We start from the raw sequence: 7,219 nt of genomic DNA on the forward strand, positions 1-7,219 counted from the left end.
TAGTGACGTCAAATAGTAATTATCAAATAAATGCTTGTACCAACCAAATATTTAAAATGACAGAAAATAAATAGGTGTGCTTTCAAGTAGATTAATATTATGAGAACATGTTCACTATGAACACTTTGTTGCGTCTGTTACGGATGGATTATGAAAACATGATACCGATGTTATAAGCCCCTCCATTTATGTCCTGTTATGACCTCTACCAATAAGGAAACCATCAGTTCACATGTGCTACTAAGCCCACATCAAAATAAATTCACAGAAAACTTGTTTTTCTTTTTAGAATATATAATCAGAATGAAATAATTAACAAACTATTTTTTTACTTAAACAGGATAGCCTGATTTCAGACTTGTACGATAAAATTATTTGTCTTTTTTTATTCATTCATTAACTCGCTCATTCATTCATTCATTCATTCATTCATTCATTCATTCATTCATTCATTCATTCATTCATCTATTCATTCATATATCCATTTATGTAATTAATTGTTCATTTATTTATTAATTTATTTGTTTGTCTATTAATTCTTCAATTATTTATTTATTTATTTTATATCAGTTTTTTAGAATGTAAAGGAGGCCACAGGCCCACCTCTTTTTATCGATCACAATTGCCCTGGTGTCCAGGTTAGCCACCTTGGAGCTTCCATAATGGAGCTAGGCGACCTAGACCAGGACTTCACAGACCTCACCAGAGTTAATGTATCTGATGACCAAGGCCCCACTCGTTCAATCTATCGACTGGACCTTGATGCAGACTACGTTGCCTACTACGAAATTGACATTGGAAGTAACTACGTGATGTTGTCTTCCGACCAAAAGACTGGACACTTCCGAGAGGTGGCCCGGATCCAAGACCAACCGATGTACCAGAGGCGGATCCAGGGGAGGGGTTAAGTGGGTTGCAACCCCCCCCCCCCTTTGATCCATGTTAACACGTTAACATCCATGTTAACATGTTAACACGTTAACATCCATGTTAACATGTTAACACGTTAACATCCATGTTAACATGTTAACACGTTAACATCCATGTTAACATGTTAACACGTTAACATCCATGTTAACATGTTAACACGTTAACATCCATGTTAACATGTTAACACGTTAACATCCATGTTAACATGTTAACACGTTAACATCAATGTTAACATGTTAACACGTTAACATCCATGTTAACATGTTAACACGTTAACATCCATGTTAACATGTTAACACGTTAACATCAATGTTAACATGTTAACACGCTAACATCCATGTTAACATGTTAACACGTTGTTTCATTAGTAGTTGCTTTACTAACACAAATTGACTGATTGTCAAGTTAAGAAAAGATAACGTACATTTCGCGATAGTTCAATATGAGCAACAACTAGTACTAGAAAGCGTCGGTTACCGATCAATTCTTTAAGAAAGTGCGTCTATCGCGGCACTATCTTGAAAACTGAGTAGTGGGTAAATCGTTTCTTAAGTTTGCAAAGATGGCAAACTAAGGGGCAGTCAGCAAAGAAGGAACTTCCGAGCAATCTTCTACTAGCACTTTGTGCCTGTAACGATAATGCTTCTCTAAACATCCATCATCTTCTCCTCATCGCAAGCACCCTGGCCACCAATCAGTAGTGCGGAAGCTGAGCGGTCATGCTCGCTCTTGAAACTGTCTAAAGAGCGCTTCTGAGATCTCGCTGTTATTGCCAAGCGTTATTCTCAGAGATTTGAGGTAGACGACGTATGCAAGCGCTTTGTAATAGCTCATTCAAAAAGATTTTTTTCAGGCTTCATTGTTCGATTAACTAGGCATTTAGAGTAACGACAAATAACTATCGTTGTTACTGCTGTTCCTTTTAATCATGCGTTATTCATTTTGGTTTTCCGGTTAAAAAGTAAGGTATAACCTCCAGATTTTACAACATGCCTCCACAAACGCTTTTGGAGTCTCAAGAAGGTTGGAAATCGCGTTTTAGAACATGTTTTAAAGGGGAAAATCGGAAAAATTTTCCTGGGGGAGGGATGCCCCCGGACCCCCTAGAAGATACTGCTATCCACGCCGATGACGTCGAAACCTATTAAAGGCGTACAACCCCCCCCCCCCCTTTCAGGAATTCCTGGATACACCCCTGTGCACTCATACAACAGGCTCACGAAAATGGTCAGCGATGTGAGAAGTTTTATCGGCTGTCACCAATAGGACTGACCGTTTGTAAGAATGACAATGGAACTGTTGTGGCGGCGAGTTATAATTGGACAGTGGATGTTGCCAAGGTAGGCGTTCAGTTTATTGGTAACTATATCTAATTAGAACTTTTTAATGTCAAGTTTGAGACGTTCAATCCCTGGACAAACCCTAAACGAAGCGCATCATTTAGATCTTCAAGGTTGCAAAGTGACTGACTGACTGACTGACTGACTGACTGACTGACTGACTGACTGACTGACTGATTGATTGATTGATTGATTGATTGTTGATTGATTGATTGATTTTTCGGAAACCTTGATTAATATTAAGGAGCTCTTCTGAAAGTACGTTTCAATCTTTTACTGAGTATTTAAGCCCACAACTCAGCCATTGGCAACAAACACTTTCATTTAAAAAGCCAATCAGGCATCTATTGTTTCGCAATTTTAAGTGTAGGTTAAATACAAGGGCAAATTGAAGCTTAACTTTACGGAAGCAGGAAAATGTTCAGCTTTTCTTGCATCAACATCGTCTTTCGAATTCATCCCTCCTTGCTTGTCAAGATTATTAAAATTCTGATTTTCTTTAGTCAAACAGATCGAAGATTGGCGTCAATTGGATCAAATGGTGAACGAAAGTCGTAGTAGTTTAAGAGCCAGTGGCAAGAGCGCGCAACACACAGACCGACAAAGTCAGATTGGGCCACCACTGAAGTTGTTCTACAAGGAGACAAAAAGAAGAAAACAGAAGCTGACGAGGAAGCCCTTTCTCCTGGTTCCATCGTGAAACTTGCGCTTGGTGAACGCTTTAAATCTGTTAACGTGTACAGAGCAAACAGTGGCCATGGTGGCTCACGAATGCGCCCCAGTTCGAGAGCAACATGGCAACGGAAACTTTGTAAAGTGCTTGTGGATGTCTGCCTTCCCGATGGAAGAATAAAGATAAATCCATCTGCTATCAAGGAGGCAACCAATCACCTTTTGTTCCTAAAGCTCGAGGTCAATGGCAACCGGACGTTTGTAGGAAACGTCTTACAGTGGCGCGAAATTGGATTTGTGGTCGAAATTAAAGGACTCAAGAATGAAGTGCTAAAGAAACATTTGCAATCAATCTACATTCCAAACGGTTCCAGCGCTCTACAACCGAAGGATCAATTTCGTTGGAATCCAAATTTCCTGACTACGATCAACATATGTGTTGTGGTGGTTGTTACAGTGGATGTAGTCCTGTAGCCTGGGCTCAAGTTTTCGGATACTTCGACAGACGCGCAACGTGGCAACCTCACATTTTTAGTCCAACAATTTACGGAGATAGAAGTACAGTAGCACTTCTGAAGGTGAAAGATGAAGTAAAGCCCTTTGTGGAGGACATTAGATCGCAGGTCCAAACTCGCTTTAAAGGTGATCAGGGTTCGACGTACACTTCCAAAATGCGTCTTATCGCACCATGGTTTCGAGCCCGTCAGGCAGCCAATACATGGGTCGCCAGTTTTCTCGAAAAACGCAAAAAACGTAGCAGCGGCCCTTCAAGCGTTGAACGAGGTGGCCGATCCTGGATTGAATCCAAAGGTGCCTCCTACATAAAAGATGGCTACCCTGTTGTATTTGGCTTTAAAACGGAATCCAAGTCTGGACATTCGGCTGTCGCCACAAAATACAAGGAAACATCCCGAAGTTATCGTCATTGTGAAAACAAGCAAACCGGATGGTGGTGGGGAAAGAAAACCAAAACAGACTGCTCCTGGAGGACAGCCTATAATTATGAGTACTATCTGCATTATGGCTGGGGAGGCTCCAACAACAAATGGCAGGAAGTAAATTCAACTGATGCCCACGTTGCTTACATTACAGAATGATGGATCTCAATGATAACATTCCACAGTCGTTCATTTTTGTCGCTAACGTCATTTTGCATGGTAAATGCTCTTTTAAACATTTTAAACGTTGATCTTTGTCTAGGCTTTAGCATACAAAGTAAATAAAAAAAGCGTCATTGATTAATTGCAGTTAAAGCTACGACTAATTTTTTCCTGACCAAAGCAAACCCATCGTTTGGACAAATTAAACACTACATTTCCAACAATAAAGTTGTTTAAGCAACCAAATACAAAACAATTTTTAAAGCCATATAGGCAGCTCAAACATTTCTATGGTACTTTTCCCAAGACTTTCAGTCTTTCAAAATGAAAAAGCCTTCTTCTGTTTCTAAATTCATTTTGAAAAAAGAATCGATATACGCGTTTTTCTAAGCTCAGTTGAATTTGTCGCTGCATATTGCCACAGTTAAAAATTCTTTCTGCTTGATTATCCGGTTTGAATACAACAACGCGCGTCTCATTCTTAAAAACATGGCATTCCTAAACGTTTCCCTAACAATGCAACTTATCTGGAATTTAGTTCCGCTGAGACGCTTTGGCCACAGTAACCATGTTCCTGTCGTTGGTACAACTCTTCCTAAGATATCCTTGTCGTTTCTCTGGAGTTTTTCCTTCGAACGTTTTATGGACGCTGTACAAAACGCACTAACCCGCTCCTTGCGAACATCACACTCGGAGCAAAACAAATCATCAAAACATCAAAACAGTCTTGTGTTATTCAAATATGCTTGACAAGTCACAATCAGTCGTGAAACCGTGAAAAGCGCGCGATCAGGCCATTGTGAGAAAGCCACACAATGGCAACAATAAAACAAAAGAAAGACTATGCTTCGATTATGTTGTATACGGTCGGCCCGAGGTACCACTAATTAGGGCCTGTTTATATGGAGGAGAGTTGTCCCTGGTAGGAGGGTTACCCTCCATACCGAGCCACCCCGGGCGAGATAGCTTTTCATACGTTTCTTTATAAATAGCTGCGAACTGTTTATATGAGAAATTGCAAAGTTGGCTCGGGGGGCAGGGTGACCCTGGGTGGAGGGTCACTCGCTTTGAAGGTGGGGTGACCCTGGGGAGCGAGCCAACTTTTTTCCATATAAACAGTTTGGTTATTTTCGTCTCGCCTACCAGGGACAAGTTGACACATACAGAGCATGCGCAAACGCTGCAGTCGACCAAAACAAAATTGCAGATACATTGAAATCGACTTCGGCGGTCAATTTGTCCAAAAAAATGGTCGTGGTCGATGTTTCAGCGTTCCTTATTTAAAAAAGGCAGGCAAAATAGATGTTTCAAAACAACTCTCGCCAGTCTTTTGAACCGAGAGGGCCAAGTTTTGGCTCGGTCAACAGGGACAACTTTTTCATATAAACGCTCGGCAAAAGATAGCTCGGGGGAGAGGGTAGCCCTCCTACCAGGGACAACTCTCCTCCATATAAACAGGCCCTTAGACAGCCTTTGCCCTACTGGAAACGGGCTTTATATAATAATCCCTCATAAATAATATCATAAAATAAGTCACAAAGCAGAAATAATCTTTGAAGGGTATGCTATTTGAACTTGTTGATTCTGGAACTTGAAGGTTAACATTAATCGATTCATATTGTCTGAGCAATAGAGCACAACATAGCCGTAAGGTTTTTTCTTTGTGTTGGGATTCCCTCCAGCGAGTTTCTGTAAACAAGGAGATCCCTGTCTCTTTATTTGGAACGTGAAACATCGAAGGAAAATGGACATTAAAATTCGAAAATCGTTTCGAGGGCCTGAGTGTTTTAGTCTTGCCTTCTGAGAAAAAGGTAATCGAAGCTAAAAAGAAACTACGGTGCCGCTGGAACGAATCCAACGAAGAAATTTCGCGGAATGGATTAAAAGGAGTCATAGAACTTTTCCGACTCCGTCCTGCAGTTGAGTCTACTTCTTGCATTCGGCCAAAATCGCTTGTAAAGCAAAGCCGACTCCGGATCGTACCACACATAGCCGCCTCAATGTTGGCAAAAAGTTTGAACAAATTCTATTAATTATAATGCGTTATCGAAATATTTGCGACGAAGTTTTGGGGGCTATAAATAAAGTCAAAAACATAATAACAATAAAATGAAACAGCAAAATATGCGTTCGACGCTTTGCTTTTGCGACGCCATATTTGAATTGTTATAGGTAGACCGCTGTTTAATGTGTACAAGGCCGTATCGTTACGATTGCTCCACGAAAAAGCACGAAAAAATACGGATATTTCCGACTTCTGTCGGAGAAAACATTGCGGCGTAAACAAATCGATACACTTATGCTGCGTTTTGTCTGGGCTCTGCGAGGGTCGGATATCAAGACAGCTTCTTCGTGGGCTTAAGAAGGATAAAAGCCATATACACCTAATTGCAATAACGTTGTCATAGAAAAAAGTAAAAAAGAAAAAGGTAAATAGGAATTAATTAGCTTAGTTTCATAACTGGTAGCATGTACAGAAATTTCACGAGTTTTATCTGCACTTTTTAAGTCCACATTTTTATGCTGTAACATGCATGCGCTTAATTAATTCCTATTTGACTTTTCCTTTTTCCTTTTTTCTATGACAATCTTATTGCAATTAGATGTATACAGTGAATGCTTTCGAATTGTAGTTGAAGATGAAATACGAAAGAATTAGGCTGTCTTTGACTGGAATTTCACCCTATAATATGTTCAAATATCTTTCTTATGGTATACGTCACGTGGAATGATGAGGTCACATCACGTGACAATTACTTCATGATGTCAAAACAGCCGCCATCTTGGATCCGCCATCTTGGATTTTAAAAATTTTCCAAAACGCCTGAAAACCACCCACAATTATTGCAAAGTAGACAAAAACAATAAAACTGTGCTTAAAACCGTAAAAAGGTAAAAAATAATTGCATTTAAGTCAATTTTCATTAATAGAAACACGAAAATTACAAATTTGGGAAACATGCCTATCAAAATTCCGTTGCCATGGTGACGTCGAGTTCCTGATACAACATCCTATCCTTTCTAATTACTCCCATATAAATTTTAGATAAACTCACAAAGTTTGGCAGAGTTTGGTTGAATCTTGAAAAAGTTAAAAGAGTTGAAAGTCAGCGCGGGCCTCAAAAGCCGGAAGAGGTTGATCGCTAATTCCACCCAGTTACCAAAAGTCACTCATCA

The 7,219-nt window shown here is 39.9% G+C and overlaps 1 pseudogene across 1 annotated transcript; it reads left to right on the forward strand.

The window, feature by feature from the left end:
• Positions 1 to 107: 107 nt before the first annotated feature.
• Positions 108 to 4,197, forward strand: LOC144644655 (uncharacterized; annotated as a pseudogene). Its single transcript, XR_013569160.1, has 4 exons — positions 108 to 169; positions 588 to 879; positions 2,132 to 2,270; positions 2,782 to 4,197. The product of XR_013569160.1 is annotated as an uncharacterized LOC144644655 (transcript).
• The last annotated feature ends 3,022 nt before the right edge of the window (positions 4,198 to 7,219 follow it).

Source organism: Oculina patagonica, chromosome 1 (assembly GCF_052425735.1).
Source record: "Oculina patagonica isolate OP01 chromosome 1, crgOcupat, whole genome shotgun sequence".
NCBI classification, from domain to species: Eukaryota; Metazoa; Cnidaria; class Anthozoa; order Scleractinia; family Oculinidae; genus Oculina; species Oculina patagonica.